Source organism: Sturnira hondurensis, unplaced genomic scaffold, assembly GCF_014824575.4.
Source record: "Sturnira hondurensis isolate 20B ecotype Veracruz unplaced genomic scaffold, ASM1482457v3 Scaffold0001509, whole genome shotgun sequence".
Classification (NCBI taxonomy): domain Eukaryota; kingdom Metazoa; phylum Chordata; class Mammalia; order Chiroptera; family Phyllostomidae; genus Sturnira; species Sturnira hondurensis.
The window spans coordinates 3,654,438-3,674,822 of NW_028074140.1; positions in this window are offsets into that span (position 1 = coordinate 3,654,438).

Here is a 20,385-nt window from a genome sequence, read left to right on the forward strand (position 1 = left end):
AATTAAAGAATTTAAGGCATTCAATGACTTTTATAAGAGGAGGGATTATCTCTTTTAAACTAATTGACATGACTTATGATCCTTTAATGAGATTGTTGTCCCTAAAGCCTTGTTTTTAAAACAGACTTTAACTGACCCAGTTCATGATCAGAGAGTTATTCCAGGCTGGTTTTGGTTAAATGCACCACACACATTCTTGAACAGCACCTGATCGGGCAGATTAAGGAATAACGGATTGGGAGCAGGACTTGTAAGATATGAGAAGAAAGATCTTTTTGGAGAGGTAATCTTTTTTAAAAATATTTTATTTATTTTTTAGAGAGAGGGGAAGGGAAGGAGAAAGAGTGGGAGAGAAACATCAATGTGTGGTTGCCTCTCAAATGCCCCCTACTGGGGATCTGGCCTGCAACCCAGGCATGTGCCCTGACCGGGAATCAAACCAGTGACCCTTTGCTTCACAGGCCCGTGCTCAATCCACTGAGCTACACCAGCAAGGGCTGAGAGGTAATCTTCATAAACCTTCTCATCCTTGTAACCTCTTGTATTTTAACCCTTCCAATCCTATTCTTTAAGAACATCATTTGGTTTCTAGTTTTACTGTTTCCCTTCCAGTTGTTACTGTACTTACTTGGTCATTTCTCTAATTAAAATATGCCATTCTATTTACTTTCTGGCTCATTTTTCAAGTTGACTGGAAAAAGTCATCACAAGAAGACTGGGTGCCCCTGAGCCTGGACCATCTGAGCATCCCTACTGGTGGCTAAAAGCTTTAATCCCTGCATCCTGGTTTGTCCCTTTAGCATTCCAAGTTTGTGTCTTCTCAGCAGCAGTGCCAAGTAGGTTTCCTGGCAAGAATTGAAACCCATGCCTTCTGAGACCACTCTTTCTGTTTATGGGTGGATCAGATTGCTAGGAAGAGCTTCCTAGGGATGCATTGAAATCTGTGTCCTGTAGCTCCTACCAGTGGAACATATTTGTAAGCTGAGGGGATCCCTCAGAATGTGAGTGTTATATTCAACCATCAGCCTGTTATTGGGAAGACTCGTATGAGAACTAGACTTGTTTTTCTGCTCAAAATCCCTCTCTTCCCTACCTATTCTCATTCCCTTCTCCATCCTTCTCCCAAGACCAACAACCCCTCTCTTGGACCCTTGATCCCATCTGCATCCTAATCAGTAAAGGAACCTGATCCAACTGTTGTTCTTCTACTTAAATCTCAAATTGTCTTCTTTCTAAAGTACCATTTCCTTTATGAATTTGCTTTGGTCTACCTTATGCCACATAAAATAAATTAAATTAAATTTAGTCTCCCCTTGGCCCTGCTATTTCCCAAATAATCACAAAATCTTGTGCCTTCCTCTTTTTCTATCAAAGTGTTTTACTAAATTTGTATAACTGCTATATGTTTTACACTAATTTTAATAGGCAGCAAAGGTGCTATTCAGCACACTGTTTTATGGATTTGAAATAACCTGGAAGGTGACAGCTTTCCTAACGTAGTCAGTGGTTTAGACTTGATAGAAACAAGTCTATAAGATTAAAACAAAAAATTGATACTGGCTAATGGATGAATGCATATATTTAGTCTACTCTCTTTGCATATAGGAATAATCTTCTGTCGGAAAATTTCTGTCTTTATGCTACACTTAAATAACACATAACTGTCCTTCCCAATTCAACTATGCAAAAATGGGAGTGAAGTAATATACTGTTAAAAGATGTTCTAAGGTATTAATTTTCGTGATGAGTAGAATATGTTAATAATGGACTGTGACTTAAAAGAAAATCCCAAATATTACAGACATATTGTGAGCATCACTCAATACACATGTGGCAGGATGGAGTATCTGATGCCCTTTGTAAACAGTTATTTCCTTTACTTCTCACCTTTGAGGAGATGGGATCTTTGGTAAGGCAGCATAAAGAGACAGAGACTTACCATGAAAGCATCAAAGATTTTCTATGAAAATGTTTAAAAGTCATTGTTCATTAAAAAGAGAATGATTTGTTTTGTGGATATATTACTCTCAATAATCTAACAACTCTAAACTTACTCCAAGGAATATTGTGAAAAGCTGCTAGCCCATTCTAATAAAGTAGGAAATAAAGAAGAGAACAGAGGAATTTGAAAAATCCTGGAGAACTATGAGAGTGAACCTCATTCTCCTAAAACAAATGCCATAGAACACAAATTTCTGAAACAAAGGAACTACAGAGAATTTTTCATAATGTAAAATTAATTGTTATACAAAATTACTAGCAGAGTTCTCTTTGATAAAGAAGACTCCTGGCACATTCAAAATGATTCATTCTCTAAGTATTTAATTATTGCAGTATCCAGGTCCTAATATGAGCTATATCTGTAAATAAGAGTTTATTATATAATGTATACAAATAAAATTATATACTTGCATGTTAAAATTTTGTGAAATGTTTGAAACTCTAACATTCTCACAGTTATATTTCTGTAATTCACAGTTGATGTCTAAAGTTCCCTAAATTCTGAGCACTATGTAAAATCAAATTTGATTAAATCAGTTTTCTTTGATGGAAGAGAAAGAACATTACTTAAACCTCTGTGACTAGTGACCTATGGTTGCTCTCTGCTACATGTGATTCGAAGGTCAAGTCTGACTTAAAGCCTCGGAACACAGTGCCAACTCATTACTCCATTTTAATTCATGTGGAAGCACAGCTAAAATGCCATGACCGTCTCTACCTCTGACCCAGAACTGTGAGGAAAATCCATTTCTCTGATGTCGCCGAATCATTCAGGCTTCCATCACTGAGACTGCAGAGACCCTCAAGGAACTAAAAGTTCTTTATTTTCACCACGGCACCTATGGAAATACATTATGGCTGTCATACAACGCAAATGCAGCTCTCACATAGAAAGAAAAAAGTGCCATATATTTCTTACCGTCAAACGAAACCATTAATATATGTCCTAAATCCGTGAACTATGTAGCCTCCAAAAACAAATGAGAAAAGTCAGCAACAAACAGGATTCATGACACAAGTTCACGAAGTTTCTCAACTGGAAGGGTTTTTGGCATTAATTCAGCATAGCCCCTTAGGATTAAGGTGACTGAAAATCAGAAAATTTAAATTATTTGAGAGCACATAGTTTGTCAGAGGCAGAGCCAGGACAAGTGCTCAGGACTCCTGATTTCAGTCCAGTTCACTCTACCAATAATTAGTTGCTAAGACAATTTTATATTCCTTTTGACAGCTCTAGGGATGGGAAGTCAACTCTAAGAAGCACATATTTTCCTAGAGAGTGTGTTATCAACAAAGGTCATATCACCCCCCAAAGGGAGATAAAAAATCTAAGATGTCAGATGTCAAAATGGTTTGTGGCTTTCCTAAGGGCCACATACCCATGGCATCCAGGTTTCAAGGTGAGGGGAAGGGTGAGGTAGGAAAAGAAAATATTGGAAAAGAAGAATTTCTTAGTGGCGATAATTTTTAGAAGATCAAGAGACACTGCTCTGGACCAAAGTCTATGGTGGGAATTTTAGGGAGGTGGCCAGAACATTGGCTGACTGCAAATGCTGAGCACTCGCTTTGTTTTTAGAGTGAAGCCAGTAAGTTGGGGTGTGGAAGTATGCTTTGTCATTCTCATCCAGTTTGGGTGACCTGTAGTAAAACACATCAACCTCTTTTTAGAGGGCCAACATTAAGTCTTCATCACTTTATAACCAGAGCACAAATAAGAGAGAGTTGTGCTCTGTACTGTGAACAAGGAAAATAGAGGGTGTGGTGGGAATCCAAGAGAAAGGTGTAATATAACAGAAAATGTTCAGAAAGTCCTCAGGATCTAAACACTACTTCTGTGCCTTAACACTTATCTGAAAGCGTTTCAACTTAGGGTGTCCAAGCCTCAATTTCCTTACCTATACATTTGAAGTTATCAACCTCCAATGATTTGGGAAGAAATTATGTGTATAAAGTAATAAACCTGGAACATGGTAGCCACCAAATAAACGACATGTAGCATTATTATTATTGCCTGATAATATGTTCAGAAGTCATGAAACCTAGACTAGCTCTATATCAAATGACTTAGTAGGCAGTTTTTTCCTGGAGATTTTCTTCTATCCTCTTTTGAAAAACTCTCCTGCTTTGTACTCTGTCTTCCCCGACTCTGACACCCCTGCCTCTGCCTTGGGCTCCCTTGGGCCTGGTTTGCTGACTGTGGCAGCCAGCTCTGCGGGCACAGAAATACCTGAGTTGGCCTGAACTATTGATATCATGATTCAGCACAGGCATCATCCTTGCCTTATACCTCCGCCCTCCCACCCCCAGGAGGTTAGAGTAAAATACCTCATTAATGTATGTTTTCTCTGTAATGCCTTTAACTCTTTGAGGGTAGAGATTCATTTACTCAACAAGTAGTAACTGGGAATTTACTCTGTTCTAGGCACTGTTCTAAGTGAACTGTTTCAGGCATTTTTCTACAACCATGAACAAAACAAAAATCCTATCCTGCTGGAATCTGTATCTCCACAGAATAAAAAGTGATATAAATGAGTAAACCATAGAATTTGTTTACGGTAAATGCTAAGGAGGAAAAAGGTAATGAAGAAGGACTGTAACTTTAGAAAGCCAACTGGAGTCCCCTGCACACACACACGCACAAGTGACCTTTAAGAATAGGGCCTGAAAGAAGTGAGGAAATGGGAAGAATCTTAAGTCCCAAGCATTAAGAGGTGCATGTTCATGGCTGCCACAGGGCCAGACATGTAGATCCACATAGATCATTTTCAGAATGTTGACTTTTACTCTGAGGGAAACAGATCATGTCTTATGCTTCCTTAAGTACTGGCCCAGTGCCCAAAACATGCTAAGCATTAAATAAATGATTGGTGAGTGAATTAACTGAGTCATCACTCTATGTACACACAAATCACCAATTAAATGATATACAAAGACTGGCTTTGTGACGTCCAATTTAGAAAGTATCATGTAGTATAAGCCTGAAAACATAGAACCCATTGCAGACAACATTATTTAACAGAATCATAACAAAATATGCAGCTTTATACCTGTCGGTCCTGTGCTAACAGGCAGAAACTACGGACTCAGTGGGGAAATTGAGGAGAAAGATAGGCAGGATGAAGTGGGAAAAGTACCAGGAAGAACCTCAGACAATTGGATAGCAGCCGCAGTTGACTGATCCAATACATAAGCTACTTAACTAACTCCGGATGCCCTGTCAACTTTGTATTTCAGATCACTAATGAATAACTTTTTAGTATAAGTATATTCAATCGACATTTAACTGTGCTCAGTGTTTTACCTGGCATGCTTACCACCCACAGGCAAAAGTTAAGTGGAATCTCTGTTTCTAAACTGACTCTTCAGCACAGCCTGACTGCTGCGAACTTTGATTCAACAGCCTGGTTGAAATGCTTTCTAGAATGTGAGTCGAAATAATCCAACTTCTATGTGCATTTATTTTTATCCCCTAATTTTATATTTATATTGTTGTGTATATTTTACAATGTATATATTAATATAGTAGCAATTGCTATTTATATGTAATTTATAAATAAACAATATTGAGTGTGAATAATCAAACATTTATTCCTGATAAGGGAGAGGAATCAAACAAAGTGGAGACTACTATTCTATGCAATAAATAAGAAGCATTGGGACAGAGAACATTTATTGTTTTCCTAAGAAAATACATGTACTCAAATCCTATTTGCTGGGTAAAACTGTCACTGGGCCATTTAGTTTGGGGAATTTGTGAAACTGACCAGATATGCCAAAGTGGACTTTCTTGTCACATAATAGCTGGTAATTCGCTAGGACAAATCACTGTGAGTTAATCACATTCAAACAATTCATTTGATGTATTAATTATCTTACAATAAATAAGAAGTTCGTTTGGACTCAATTCTTATACTTCACACAGTCCGTCATACTTTGTTGTTTTGTTCCAACAATTGCCTGTCCATCTTGAAACGTGAAAAGATAATAAATGGAAAGAAAACAAGAAGCCACAAACCGCTCCCACTCTGCGGAGTGACAGCATTGTAATGCAGAATCTAGAGACAGATGGTGGCTTATAGCAGACATCAATCTTCAATGAGAGTAAATTTAGGATAATGCCCCTCTTTGGTAATGGACATGTCTTTGCAAAGTTATCGCTGACAGCATCCTCTAACGTGCTGATTTGCTAAGACAAGGTTTTTATTGCATCTAATCTTGTCGTAAGGCATGAAAAAAATGGTCGGGTACATGTTTCTCATGTATAGTTTTTACAAGAATTGCCTGCAGTAGAGAGGGGCTAAATTGTTTTCCATATTTTATGGCACATTTCTAATGTTCCACCACACACAACATTGATCACTCAGTCCATTAGCTTATGATATTCTGAAAGGGGACACTTCCTTTGGGAAAAGCCATTATTTGAAATGAGATGAAGGCTCTGACTACGTAGGTCAAAGTGGGGTAGAATCTATTCAAGCCATTGCTTAATTTTATCAAGGCAAATAATCAGCCAGAAAAAATATATATACACTTGGAAATGTAAGGGTTTTTTAAAAATGTCTGGCCTCTCCAAATCTGTTATGTCTTCTGAGTGACTGGGATATTTCCTAACAGTGCAAACTATCCCCAGTGAGGACGGAAACAGCTTTAAGGAGCAAAACTTTTTTGTAGTTATATACCTAGGGAAATAAGCATTATCAGGGTTTTTAACAGGAAAACAGAAAACATAGAGGGACTTCATTATAGGGCTTTGTTAACACAGGTTGTAGAATAGCCGAGAGACTCACGGGGACTGTGGAGAAGCCCAGAGATCAGCAGCAAGAGAAAGTGCCACCATCATCAAGTGGTCCTTCCAGAGCTGGGGCCTTTCACTGGAGCCAGACCCCTTGTGGGGCTGTTTGCAGGGGCTGGGACCGCAAGTGTGTAATCACTGGAGATGTAGGCCCTGGAGGAGACACCGCCGAAGGCAAGTGAGAGTGCACTGGATTCTCCTGTTCTTCTGCCCCCTGAGTTTCTAACGATCCCTCCCACAGGCAAGGAAGCCTTGCAAATGCAGCTCTAGCAGAGCAAAGCAGAAGGGCAGGGAATGAGGCTGGGAGCCAACAGATAAGCAGGCAACTTAGACAAAATTAAACTACCTTCCTTTCTCTAGCACTTTATTTAATTTGCTTCTGAGCATTATCAGTTCTATCCTACATATAGAGATAATTCTTCCCAAGTGGAAGAAACTTTTGAAATCTTTGCCAGCAGAGGTAAGGGTTGAATTGGAGACTGGCAGCAAAGAGGCCAAGTGTTCCTCAGAACATGCTTTGGAAAAGGCTGTGGCATGGCTATTCAGGCTCCCAATGCATGCGTGATTCAGGAGATGTAACTGAGTGGGAAAACAGTGGATGCCCCATTGTATTCTGCACTTAAGACACATCAGAATCTGTGCAAGGTGCTTCTGCACATGTCCCTTCATCTGCAGAGTGGCCTAAGAGGGGAATTCATATCCTTGTAGGGATATGAGCTATGATATCTTTAGCTGTCTCTGAAATCCCCAAATCCTTTCTTTCCTGTAGGGTCTTTTGTATGTGCTGTTGAGGTAGGTCAACAATACAAAGCTCTCCTTTGACAAGAGGGGCAGACAACTCTACGTAAAGCCTCAGGTCTGGAAACTGAGTAACACATGAGTCACTGTACTGTATCGGGGCTTGGATGCAATCAATTGTTTCTCTGGCAATAACACAAGGTTCATGGACTATCATGTTTGTTCTTTAATAAAATTCTTAAATACTTTTAAGGTCATACTCCAACTAATAATAGCTTGCACTTATTGACTGCTTACTAGATGACAGGCATTGCTATGACCATTCTACTTTTATTAATTAGTATACTTCTTGCTACAAACCTGTTAATTAGTTTTATTATTATCTTCATTTTACAAATGAGAAAATAGAGGCAAAGAGCATTTTTATAGTTTATCTGAATAAATTGTGGTAGTGATTGGCAGAGCTGTATTAAAGACTGTCCTAAGGATTATAATACAAGACTTTTACAATGTCCCATGATGGCCTTTTTATGGATTCATGGCTCAAATTCTTTGCACAAGAAATTTTCTGATGAATAGTTGCAATTATTTCTCTTGAAAAAAGGCAAAATTATAATTATACTAAATATGTGTGTGTTGAAATATTGAGTAGGTTTGGGTTTTTAATATTCTTTTGAAAAAAGAAATTAGATATGCTTTTTTATGTAGTTCACAAAGCTGGCTGTAAATATTTTTTGCATCCAGTATTAATTAAATAAAATATTTTAAAGCAAGATAAGCAACTGTAACCTGCTACTGAGGTCAACAATACCCAGTAGATTACAATAGTATTAGGATTTTTGTATTTCAGATATAAAACCCTAGAGGAAGGGACTGGTGAAGAGGTTTTGGAGAGGTTTTTTTGGGGGTGGGGGGTGGTGGGGTTGTTTTGTTTTTTAATCCTCGCCTGAGGATATTTTATTAATTTTAGAGAGAGGGGAAGAGAGAGAGAGCAAAACAACAATGTGAGAGAGAAACATCAATCAGTTGCCTCTCACACACACCCCAAGTGGGGATCGAACCTGCAACTAAGGTATGTGCCCTGCCTGGGAATCAAACCTGCAAACTTTTGGTGCATGGGACGATGTTACAACCAATGAGCTACCTGCCAGGACATGGCAAAGACCTGTTTTGATGGGGAGGAGCAGACTAGACACAATCAGTTTATAAAATCACAAAAATGCTCATCTTGTTTGCCTGGATTCCATTTGAGGCCTGATTCAGTGTCTTTGTCTTCTATTATTAAGAACTAGCAATGACTGGTGTGGGCCCAGCACTGGACAAATTAGAGTCTAACAAAAATCACAAATGTAGAGTCTAATGCCAGCCACCCCTGCTATGAAGAATGCCAGGACAATGAGGGTTCCCAATCTTAGGGTAAGCACTGGAGAATGGGAAAGTTTACATCACTTTCATCTACTCACTTTTCTGTCTATTACAACCAATATATAGGTTGCTTTTCTTTCTATAAGTAAAGCTTCCTGAACAGGTTAGGATGGTTCTAGCTCTTATTCTAATTCTTCCAGCTAACTTAGAAGCTCATTATACGCTCTCCTTTTAATTTACTTATGTGTGCAAAAATTGCTGCTTTTGAGAATTCCATATTTCTCTACTATTCGCAGCAGAAGAAGAAAGCCTTGATATACACCTAAAACTATCATGCCCAAGAGTCACTTCTAATCATAGTCTTTGTCTCTACTCGTTTTATTACCATTTGTGATTTTTAATAAATCACTACCTTATCTTTTAGCATAGATACTTACAGATTTAATAGACTTATCAAATAAATTTAATACATTTAAACTTTTAATTCAGACAACTATGTTTCATTTTTTAATAAGCAGCCTCATTTTCCCTAATGTGACCAGTAAAGTCACACTAAAGGATTCCCATAGGCGTATTTGCCACTCGTGGCAATCCATGCCTGCGTGACCCTGACTCAGGTGTCTCCAGACCAGCAGCTGTGATAACCAAGATTGGGCTTCTTTTATATGATTAATAAACGATGGCATTTTCCTGGACAGGCCTCGAGGCTCTGACGGCTTGCCAGGCCACTGTCTCCTTCTGAAGGCAGAGCCTAACACTAGTGCTTCCTGGAGCGGCTCTCCAGGCCCACTCCAACACCCTTTCTTACATGTGGGCTGGATGGGCATCTGAGAGATGGAAGAGGTGGCCTGGCCGGGGGAACCTGGTTACTAGATAAATTGTCCTGTGGAGAGAAAAGAAAAGGCCCGATGTGATTTGCCTGTGGAATGGGTGAATATGAACCATAGAGAAAGAAGGATTGATAATAAAGTGATATACAAACGAGAGGTGGACAGAAAGTAGTTGGTGCAACGCATGAGAAAACAGAAGTAAAGAAGAAGTAAACACCATGTGGTGGGGGCACAAGTTGCAGTGATGCACACAGTAATAGAAGTGTGGAGGGGGCCAAGAGGCAGACACCAGGGGAGCAGGCTCACGGGAGTGGCTACGTGACCCTTGTTAGAACTTTGGAGTATCCAGACTCATGTTCCAAGGCTCCTCAAAACTTACTGTACACCAGATGAGATGATTTTCTGTGCCTCCTTACTTCAGGATATATCCTTAAAATAAACTCATGTCGCCACATAACAAAGCTCCTGTCACTGGGCACTGCTCCTGGTCCGAAAGAGGCCAAACACACACATTGTTATTTTTTATAAGTACCCATACACACACCTCACTTTTCAACAATTTAATGCAAATAATTTTTGCTTTTGACTCCAGATTTATGACTGGTAAAAATATATATTTGCATACCAAAGGTCAAATTCTTTATTCTGAGAGTCCTGTCTGTAAAAATAATGAACACTCATTAATCATATAGAAACGTATTTCTAAGGGACTAAAAACTTAGCTTTCCTTTTATCGAATAATCTATTGTTCTTCTCTAAAACTTATGCATTTCTGTTGTATTACTTGTAAAACTTAAAACTTTCTGTTAGGGTAACAGAGTAGAAGTCACTAACTACTTTAGGCTCTGTAGGGGACTAAGAAGTTTTCCTCAACCCTCTTATGGTCCCTGGCTGGGTCTGAAAAGTAAAGTGATAAAGACAGATTAACAGAAGAAAAGTATACAAATTTATTTAATATAAGTTTTATGTGACACAGGAGCCTTCATAAGGAAATGAAGACCCAAAGAAACAGAACCATGTATTTTTGTGCTAGATTTCATGAAGAGTATGGCAGGCCTGGAGGAATGTGATGGGTTGAGGAGCATGAGGTAACTGTAGTAAAGTGGAGAGACATTGCAAGTCCTGCTTGTTAGATTCCTCCTGGTGTCCTTCTGTGTTAGAAGATAAAGGTGGTCCTCTCCTCTTGGTATAGAGAGGGCATCTCTCACACGAGGATTTCATGACCAGCTTCAGGGAAGGGTGAGTCAGGGAGGAGGTCTGAGTTACCTTCCCGCTTCCGCCACCTGCTCAAACTCCTGTAGCTTAAAATAGGCAGTGTGCCAAGATGCCATATTTGGGGGTAGCGTGTCCTGAACCCCATCAGCTCCCATAGCACTTGGTACTTACCTTTGCTAATACGCATTTGCAGTTATTTTGTTAATGCTTATTACTGATGCAAACTTGATGAAGACAAGGAACTACGACTTCTTGCTCACCAAAGCGGTAGTAAGCATTCTGTAACTACTTGTCAATTGAAGAGTAAAAGAATGAGAGCCATTGTTATTTTTATTTCCAGGTCCTGGTTCATTATACGTTGTTAGGGTTCTAGTTCAGAAAAACCAAAGACAAATAAGGCACAGAAATGGGGGACTGCGTCAGTGTTTAACTTTCCTGTTGGTGGTCCCAGTCCCTTCATTAACTGGCCATCATCTTTAGCTCTTACATAGAAACCCAGAGAGTGCAAATGAAGTGAAGTTTTCACTTCATTTTTATAATTCTTTGCTACTTGATCTCCTTGCACTCACATGCAATGAGCTGTACTGTCCCCATAACAGTTTGAATTTTGGTCCTTGAACTTGTTCTGCTGATTGCTCTCCATTGGCTGCCCATTTGCATGGAAGTCTTAGTGCTAGCTCCTAGCCTACTTGTTCTTGTAGGAGCCTTGCATATTCTGGCAAATTTACAGCCATATATTCCTAAGGTATCCAGAGAATAACAACTCTGAGCAATGTAAAAATTTGGTATTAAGGATCTATAATCAATGGGTGTGAAACAACTGATTTGAACAAATTTAGTAAGAAGATTAGTTTCCCAACTTGTTTGTCCATACTTTTTTCTTGCAGTATAGCTATGGAATTCACCTAGAGAAACACAGCTTTGTGGTATCATTGTAGAACCCAGATTTTTTTCACAAAATTAAAAAAAAAGCTAATTATTAAGCTTCAAACAGCACATTTAGTTTCTTTTCCCTGGTAAAGATTTCCTTGATGTTAGGATGTGAGCTAAACATGGAAAATATGATCTCAATTTTAATCTGAGCATATCCAAGTTTATGGTAATTATTAACATAAAATGTGAGTTACTGTGAGTGGTAGACTTAGATAATTTCAAGTGCCAATTAGATGTTCCTTTAAAATATTCACCACATTTAAATTGGACATTAATACTTAAATATTTACATTTGCAAATGGCCTACTTTCTGAAACTTGGAACACAGCATCAAGTTCAATTTTTAATAGGATTTATCTATCTTTCCATTTTTCAGCAAATATGTATTGAGTGCCTCCTATATGTTAGGCAACCATCAGCATTGATGCATTCTATTATGGAACTCATAGTCTAGTGACAGGTAGAGGTAATTAAAAATAAAAGCAAATAAAAATATATAAGCATACAAATGCAAAATTATAAATTGAGACAAATACAATGAAGGAAATGGAAAATGTGGTCTAATGGCAAAAAAAGATTAAGAATAAAAGATTTTAGAGGTTTGTAAATTACAAAGCTCTGGTTGAATAAGGTATTGGACTGCCATTCTTAGTATTCAAAAAGTATAAGAGAACTTGGAGTGTCCAAGTTCACATGACGAGTTCAGTGAACTGCTGGTGAATGAGGTACAAGGTCATACTGAAAGATAAACATGACCTTGAAGGATAGAATAACATTGGAGTTTATTTAAATGTAATGAAAATATATCTTATACAATTTATGTTTTAAAGACATCACTGTGTCTGTCAGGGGGAAATGATTGTATTTAAAGTGATTATAGTTAATTTGTTGAGGCAGTAGCCTACATGAGACATGGAGTAGCTTACCAAGATTACAAAAGAGGTAGCAGAGATTGATGTGGATAGTTGTTGGAGGCAGAGCTAAGAAGTCATGGCAATGGACTAGATAAAGAGGCTTGGAGGAGGGAAGAATCAAGGCTCACACCTAGATATCTGGGTTGAGCATTTGAATGTGTGCTGCAAGAATTACTGAGATGGGCCCTGGCTGGTGTAGCTCAGTGGACTGAGCACGGGCCTGCGAACCAAATGATCGTGGTTCGATTCCCAGTCAGGACACATGTCCACAATGCAAGTCAAATTCCACAAGTCCCACTGAAAAAAATAATAACAAGAGCAATAAAACTGTCTTTCCCTAGAAAAGGAAAAGACACTACTAGTTTTCTACCAGTCTTTCCCATCTTAGTAATTCTTTTTTTTAAAGATTTTATTATTTATCTTTAGAGGGGAAAGGAAGGAGAGAGGGAGAGAAATATCAATGCATGGTTGCCTCTCATGAGTCCCCTGCTGGGAACTGGCCTGCAGCCCAGGCATGTGCCCTGACTGGGAATCAAACTGTGATCATGTGGTTTGCAGACCCGTGCTCAATCCACTGAGCTACACCAGCCAGGGCAGCATCTGGGTTTTAAAAAACTTTTTTATTGTGGATTAAAATGTACACAGAAGATGAGGCCTTCAAACCCCACATGTCCTCCACCCAGCTTCAACAACAACCAGCTTGCAATGGCCAATCTTGTTTCAACTCCACACAGCCAGTCCCTGCTTCCCTCCTCCCACTGCCACTATTAACAACGCTGGATTATTTTGGAGCAAATCTTAGATTGCATATAATTTTTATCATTAGTTGTTCATTATGGATTTGTAAAAGTTGAGGACTCTACAAAAATATGATCAAAATATTGTCATCACAGCAAAAATAACAATAATTCCCTAAGATTATCATATATTCAGTCAGTATTCCAATTTCCTTTACTATCTATAAATTGTTTGTTACAGATTACTTTTGAATCAACACCTGAATAAGGTCTATGCATTTTAATTAGTTGACGTTTTTTATATCTTGTTTCTTTTTTTCTCTCCCTCTTTTTTTGCTTTGCAATTTATTTGTTGACAAACTCAATTTATGGTTTCATAGAGATTCTCATAATCCACACTCTTCTGATTGCAACACCTCAGTGTCACTTCCCCCATTATTATCTCTTTTCTTATTATTTCTTATAAAATAATAGTTAAATTTACAGGGTTGGTTTTTTTTACCAGACTCAAAATTATTTTTTTATCAAGAATATTTCATGGGTGATGGTATGTATTTCTATCAAAAAGCCCAAAAGCCTGGCCAGGTGGCTCAGTTGGTTGGAGTGTCATCCTGCAAACCAAAGGTTGCAGGTTCAATTCCCTGTCAAGGCACACACCTACGTTGTGGCTTGGATTCCTGGTCAGGGCAAGTACAGAAGGCAACTAATTGATATTTCCCTCTCTCTTTCTCTNAGACTCAGAATTATTTTTTTATCAAGAATATTTCATGGGTGATGGTATGTATTTCTATCAAAAAGCCCAAAAGCCTGGCCAGGTGGCTCAGTTGGTTGGAGTGTCATCCTGCAAACCAAAGGTTGCAGGTTCAATTCCCTGTCAAGGCACACACCTACATTGTGGCTTGGATCCCTGGTCAGGGCAAGTACAGAAGGCAACTAATTGATATTTCCCTCTCTCTTTCTCTCTGAATCTCTCTCTCTCCCCTTCTTCTCTCTCTAAAATCAATAAACATATCAACATATTCTTGAGTAATGATTTTTAAAAAATACAAAATATTATTTGGTTGTCTTGACTTTTTCTGACATTAGCAGCCACTGATAATCATTGCCTAGATCCATTATTTCACTTAATGTTGCTCCAAGCCTCTTCAGTTTGGTTTCTGGGCAATTTTGGACATATTTCCTACTTCTACCTAGAATCAACCATTTCCCTTAGGAACCCCAGTTCCTTTTAGTTAAAAATGGTATTTAGAGAACACAGTCTGGGTACTCATTGTTACTGGGTTGGTCACTGTGGATACAGCTAGCAGATGCATCACACATTCATACGGGTATTTTACTTTTAAATTTAGAATTGCTGGGTGTTTACTGAGCCTTTTCAGTCTTGCATAGCATGGTTTCTAATGTAAGGGAAACCATGGTTTCTAATGTAAGGGAAACCTTCTCATTCACCAGAAGAGGTGAATGAGAGGGTAGAGAGGGTCCATAACTTCGGTCCTGCAAAAATAGGTATTTAGGGGATGGAAAAGAGGAAAGGACCTGACAAAGCTGGTAGAGAGGAGTAAGTGGGTGTAGTGCCCTCAAATCAGGGTGAGATAATGTTATGAGAAGAAAACAATTGCACTGGATGATCCCAAGAAGTTAAATAATATGGGGTTGGCCATATTATTGCATAAGGTGGCTCTAGTAGCACTTAGTTTTCTTTAACTTCATTCAAAACAATTTCGTTAGACTGTGTAGTGACAGCTGTCATATCAGTGTGCCTTTAAAAAATTATCAAAATTGGTGATTTTTTGTGTAGTCATTTTAATATTGAAGATGAAAGAAAGTGACATTTGCAGCTTATTATGCTTTATTATTTCAAAAAAAGGTAAAAATGTAACTGAAACACTAAAAAGATTTGTGCAGTGTATGGAGGAGGTGCTGTGAATGATTGACTGTGTTAAAAATGGTTTGCAAAGTTTTGCGCTGGAGATTTCTCACTGGGTTATGATGCTCCATGGTCAGGTAGACCAGTTGAAGCTGACAGCGATCAAATTGAGACATTAATTGAGAACAATCAGCATTCTAGCATGCAGGAGATAGCTGACACACTCAAAATATCCAAATTAATAAAGTTTTTGGTGAAAATGAAAAAAGTCTTTTATTTAATGGGGGAAAAAGACATGAAATTTTTAGCTAACCAATATGATGTGAAATTGTGTGATTTCATATTTGGCAAAAAGGAAGCTGTTCTTGCAGTGGAATGACAAGGGCAGAACCCCATCAGAGTGGGTTGGTAAGTAGCTGTGAGATGAGAAAATGCAGGCAGTGCGACTAGGAATGCGTTCTAGTCCTGAAAGATGGAAATTAAATGGCCGTGTGTAAGCTGCTTGGCCTCAAGAACTATCTCTTAATTGATATAACCTAGGTCTCAGTCAGGGCAAGTTCTTCCTTAAAATCTGATTAAGATGGTATGGCATCTATGCTTATAAAAATATAAATTAATGGGGCATACATAGATTTCACCACATTCCTGCATTCCTTGATGGACTGAATTATTCAATGTATGAAAATGTATTTACACAGTTCTTTTGACAAGTCTGTTCCATAAACCAGGAGAATTTCTATCTTCACTGAACAATACAGTTCTGTAGGAATCATAAATCACTGGTGTCTTACTGCTAGTCCCATCACTCATATATCATTTCTTTATATTAGCCCTAGAGTCTTCTTTATTCCAACTGATTATTTCAACATTCAGACTGTAAGAAAGATTCACAGGGTAAAAAGAAAAAAAATCCAAGCTTCCTATCATTTCCATGTGTTCTGAGAGATTCACCTAAAGTAATCACCTAGACTATGTATTCTCAGCCGCAACTGGCTTGGCCAGATGGTGTGCTCCTCTCCTCTACAGCCCGTTAGTTTATTTTAGCAAACCCTCGAGACTGCTTTAACATTCCATAAATGGAGTGGATGAAGGCCAGGTTCTTTGTAGGTTAATGATTTTGAGATCAGTATTTTTGAAACCTAAGCACTGTTTCAGCAAAGGGGAAAAAATCAACAGATGGGAGACAGGGTCACTATCAGTGCTTATGATGGCAATAAAACAGCTTACATAAGGAAAAGAACAGACTGTGTGACTGAGTTTAGTCCTTCCCCATAGTTATATGATAATATATCCGAAAGCAAATCAGGCTTGCCTGTTGCTTCAGAGTCTTTAGGAGTAAAGATAAATGGTAAAATGGCAATGATTACTCATGGCTTTCAGTCTGGCGATGTTTTACTTCTGGCTAAGAATTCTTTTTCCAGAATGGTAAGGCCTTCCTTTGAAATAAAGGGGACCATGTTATTAACTTTTATTTCATAACATACAGTCTATAGCAAATAATTTTGGTATATTTTGAAGGATACCACTCTTTTGAATACCAAAAGGCTCCAAATAAATGAATCCAATGTGACTACTCAAATTCAGCAAATCATTTCTCTAGGGAAATGATTCTTTTTAATAACCCTGGTTATAAACAGTGTATCTGAAAATGGTAGCTGCGAAGACATGGGTGATTTTCTTACAAAGAAATTCCAGAATGGGAATGAGGGTAGGTTTTAAAGAAGGGGAAATATGAAGAATTAATAGTGTACTTTGAATCACATTTACTTTCTTTGCACAGGTACTGGAGAGCAAGAGCATGCTCTTGGTTCAGGTTTGCTCTCTCTCTCTCTCTTTTGTCTTGATTATTGCTCTCACAAATTAAAATGCCTGAGGCAAGAGTGGGGTGGAGGAGGAGTACAAGAGGTGGAGCTGCGAATAGCTAAGGTTTAACAATTGTTATAATTTTATGTGTGCGTGGGGGATATCTTTCCTTTGAGCCTTATATTTATTTTTTGAACTTAATACCCCAGCTCCTAAATTATCTACAATTGCTGATTCATATGTAACTGGTCTGAAAGGAATGCTGAAAGGAATGCTGATGACCAGAAATAGAGATTAAATGTCATGAAAAGTGGCCTTCAAAAATTGCAATGCCTAATGCCTTTCATATTGCCTAAAATCTTGAGGCATGTGTAAACTGGAAGCTGAGCTGATTCTCAGAAATTCTGGACCTGAAAGATGTCTGGCACTGCCAGTTTTACTTCCACTCTAGGGGAGATGGCATCAGTATTGGGGGAGGAGACCATTCGATTTCTAAATATGAGATCACGGAGGCAAACCAGCATTTCTTCAGTGACAAGTTTTTAATTACCTCTACAAGTTTCACATTAAAACAAAATGATTTGGCTCAAAAGATGCCATAGATTTGAAAATGGTAAGTTGTACAAATTTGGGCTGTAGCTTTGAGGAGCTCAACATTTTAAAATTATTTTTATCTACTTAGAAAATATGCCCCCTCCATTGTTTCCGTTCATTTATTTAAACATCTAACATAAAAAGCACTTAGCTCCCATTTGCCCAAATGGCTGATGTCCTGACATGATCAGAATCTCCTGTGCTAATGAAAGTAAGTAAAGGATGTGGGAAGAATAGGGAATAATGGTTCACACTTTATCTTATTTCAAAATGTTTCTTTCATACAAATTGGAGGAGGGAGCCCTCTTTGTCCTTAAGCTCCAATCGTGCATCTCACACAGCCCAGCTCTGCACCACACAAAATCATATAAAAAAAACTTTCTAAATTCGTGACAAGGAACTTAAAGCATAGGGGGAGAGTCAGTGATCAGCGGTCCACATTCTGGGCGTCTCCCGGCCTGTTTCAGCAGGACTTCAGTATGTGACATCTCAAACACATGGCCTTTCAGCCTGGTTCTAATTGTCATGAAGAAAACAGTCTCAGAGTCTCTTTTAAGCTACAAGTCAATCAATTTTTATGTATCGTTATAAGAACAAAACATTGCCGAGTTTTACGTTCGAGTCAGGTACCATCATTTCGGTTGGGGTGGGGGGAACATAGTGAAAGCTCTACCCTGGCTTTCTGAACAGAGTTCAGGAACGCTTTTATCTCCCATTTGCAAAGAAGTTATCCATTTTTTCTGTGATGTCACTCTTGAATTGGGTCCCCTCGCACAGGGGAGATCCCATCTGTCTACCTTAGCAATGAGCCTGCTAAGCAGAAAATGAAGGGAAAAAAATCAGAGATGGAAACAGTCTTGAAAACCTGTGAGAGATGCTCAGAAGGCACACATACAGACACATATTTTAGCAGTTTCCTGGAAACAATGGAAATCCCTCCTCTTCTTGAAAGAGCTCCCTCCTGCTACTCTCTAATTCCCATCCAGAAACCAGCACCGTAACAGCCGTAATGTCCCTGGAATAAAAAAGAATGTGTTTCAGAGGCAGCATGGGAGGCTGAGAGCCATGAATGTGTGTACAACGTAGTGTAGTACTAAAATACGGGCCTTTTTAATTAGACCCCAAAACTGCTTTTTCAATATTATTTTTTAAGTTAGAAATTGTGTGGTTTTTCTGCTGTATAGGTCCATGCTACACCAAGCTTTCTTTTTAATTAATACACAAATAAAGGACACATAACAGGTTGCCCCAAAATGGCACATTTATCCTCACTAATGAGGATGGAGTGTGAGGGTGCTCACTTCCTGCCTGAGGCTATGCTGTTATCAGTTCTTCATCCTGTAATTGCAGAATTAAATAGTTTACACTGGCTTTTGTGATTAGGGAAAGGAGAAACACATTTTAGAAGGTTAAAAATTCATTTGGATATGGCATAGCGACAATTTCCTAGTAGTGCCAAGAATTTTAAATGTTTTGGTTGCAGGATTTCTATCTAGCCAGAATGCACCCCCGATACACCCCAAATTTCCAGAATGTAACATTGGGCAGAAGTAAACAGTACATTCAAGCCACTCTGATTGACCAGTATAAATACGGAGCCAGATGTCTGAAAGGGAATTGAGAGAGTGATCAATGGTGGCAAACCGAGGTCTGGACAGACCTTGAGCTCACTGGGCCTTGAGCAATAGTCTTAAAAAAGAGCCCACTGTTACAGCTTCTCTCCTAGGCACTCTGCTAGATAAAACATGAGCAAGAAAAAAAACACCCTTTAGGCACTCTACACCATCAAGTACACGAGACGGAACAGATGTAAACGACTGAGACCTAAGGAAAACCAAGTTTAGCCAGGAGAGTGTCAAACTATTAATGGTGGGGAAAGCTTCTCGTGGAGGTGGGAAATCCAACTGGTGAAAACACTTAGCAAGATGTTTATTTCAAAACGAGGCTTCTTGTATTACAGAGAGAGTTCATGTATCATTGAAGATATTGTTGTTTAACATATTCTCCCTTGTGTGCCTACTACAGTATAAACCAAGGAAGGGAGGAAGTGCTCAGTGAGAAATAGAGGAAGAAAAAACTTTAGGATCCAAAAAGTTTAGTGACACGCTACAGTTGAAAATAGAAGCTTAGTAGAAAGATCTAGTGGTTTGCCCAAAAAGAATAAAATGACCAACATCTAACTGATATTCCTCACTCTATGAACCTGAGTGTAGGGGTACTCTTGACTCCTTTCACTGTGCACACAAAGACATTTCAGTTGGGACCAAAATTTTTTAAAAATCTGATTACCATTGATATAAAAAATATAAAACTACTCTATGTTTAGATGGGGAAGATACGTGATGTAAATTACTTATTGACATGAGGTTATAAATTCCAATGTTTAGGAAGTTCACAAGAATAAATAATTTGTATAAATTTGTACTAATATATTTTGTTTTGTTTTTTTAAGTGGCAATAACAGATGTGAGTTACATAGGGAAAAAAGTCTATTCTTATAGAGAAGTTGGATCTAAATTGATTTGTACAAATACCTATATATGTCTATATTTATCTAGCTAATATCTATCAATACTTTGTGCTGAGCCCTGACCAG